Here is a 2017-nt window from a genome sequence, read left to right on the forward strand (position 1 = left end):
TCAAGAGGGATCAGTCCCTGGAGAAGGACATCATACTGGTAAAGTGGTCAACAAAGAAGAGGGAGGCCCACAAAGAGATGGATTGGCACAGTGGCATCAGCAACGGGCTCAAGCATAGCAACTGTTGAGAGGTTGGCTCAGGACTGGACAGTGTTTCATTCTGTTGTGCCTAGGATCACCATTGAGTCAGAAAGGAATCCACAGCACCTAACAACAACAACAACAGCATACTGAAGGTCTCTAATTTCAAGTAAGAAACACATATTTGAGTTCTCATGGACTTAATTTTCTTCAGCTTCAGCCTGAACTTGCACATGAATAATTCGTGATCATTTCCACAGTCAGCCCTTGACCTTGTTTTGGCTGATGATATTGAGGTTTTCCACCATCTCTTCCCAGACACAGTCAATTTGATTCTTGCACATTCTATCTGGTGAGGTCCTTGTGTGTACTCACCTTTCATATTTATTTTTTTTGTGAAAGAAGAGCCAGTTTATTAAATTTCTAAAACTTTGCCATAAATTTCTACTGACTGCCAATGGTCACCTGCCTCTCACACACCAGGTTATCTGTGTAGCCAGCAAACAGGGTCTGGCCATCAGCCGACCAGGCCAGAGAGGTGCACGGGGGCAGCTCTGCCTTGCTCCTTGTACGGATAACTTCCTGCTTGAGTTCATCAACGATGCTCTTACCCACGAAGTCCCAGATCTTGATGCTAGGCCTGTGGCAGCACACAGCCAGTAGCCGTTGGGGCTGAAGCACAGAGCATCGATAATGTCCCCACCATCTAGGGTATAGAGGTGCTTGCCTTCATTGAGGTCCCAGAGCACGGCCTGGCCATCCTTGCCTCAGGAAGCACAAAGGGAACCATCTGGACACACAGTCACAGTGTCCAGATACCCTGTGTGGCCAGTGTGGTTGGGTTTCAGCTTGCAGTTAGCCAGGTTCCACACCTTGACCAACTTGCCCCAGCCACAGCAGACAATGGTGGGATTGCTGCTGTTGGGTGAAAAACGAACACAAGACACCCACTCCAAGCAGCTCTCATCTTGGACAGTGTACTTGCAGACACCCAGAGTATTCCACAGCTGGATGGTTTTATCTCGTGAGCCAGACACAATCTGCCGGTTGTCAGAGGAGAATGCCACACTCAGTACATCTTTGGTATAGCTTACAAATCGGCGTGCCCCTTGTGAGATCTCAGAGGCGTAGCGCTCCATCCCAGGAACCGGAAAGGGCAAACTGTCCATCAGAAGAGGTGACCATATCACTAACAAAGTGAGAGTGACCACACAGAGCACGTTGGGGTATGCCATAGTTGGTCCGGTAACTGCGGAGTGGTATCAATTTGGGTCACACAGCCATTGTGGCCCTTGAGGGTGCTATGAAGGATCATTTGTTCAGTCATGGCGGCAGCGAGGGCGGGGGTTGCCGCAGTGACAAGGATGGCAACCGATAGGATAGCACAGAGACAGCAGCAGAGCAGCCGCTCCCACCGTGGCTCTGCTGAGAAAAAGCTCATGTTGTTTTAAAAAGGTATTTGCAATGAGTAAGTCACTGGTCTTGCAAAATTCATGTGATCTCCAGCATCATTTTGGTCAGTAAGGCTGGCTTTTCAACTACGGACTCTTATTCCTTGTTTCCAGCTTTCACATTCTAATCATCAGTAATTATCAATGCATCTTGATTGCATGTATTATCAATTTCAGACTGAAGTTGTTGTTGTTAGTGGTAGTTGTGTACCAGAGTCGGTTCTGACTCATGGTGACTCTGTATAGGCTTTCCAAGGCTGTAAATCTTTACGGGAGCAGAAAGCCTCATCTTTCTCCGGTAAATATGAATTCAGTAATCCACTATGCTACCAGAGCTCCTTGAAGAAGCTGCTTGTTGTTATTAAGTACCATGGAGTCGGTTCTGACCCATAGCGACCCTGCACAGGGTTTCCGAGGCTGTTAATCTTTACGGGAGCAGGAAGCCTCATCTTTCTTCTGTGGAACCACTGGTAGTTTCGAACTGC

General features: G+C 47.9%; 1 pseudogene; it reads right to left on the bottom strand.

Moving 5' to 3' along the window:
* Positions 1–525: 525 nt before the first annotated feature.
* Positions 526–2017, bottom strand: part of LOC102842078 — a 6846-nt pseudogene continuing 5354 nt past the window's right edge.

Source organism: Chrysochloris asiatica, unplaced genomic scaffold (assembly GCF_000296735.1).
Source record: "Chrysochloris asiatica unplaced genomic scaffold, ChrAsi1.0 scaffold00312, whole genome shotgun sequence".
NCBI lineage: Eukaryota > Metazoa > Chordata > Mammalia > Afrosoricida > Chrysochloridae > Chrysochloris > Chrysochloris asiatica.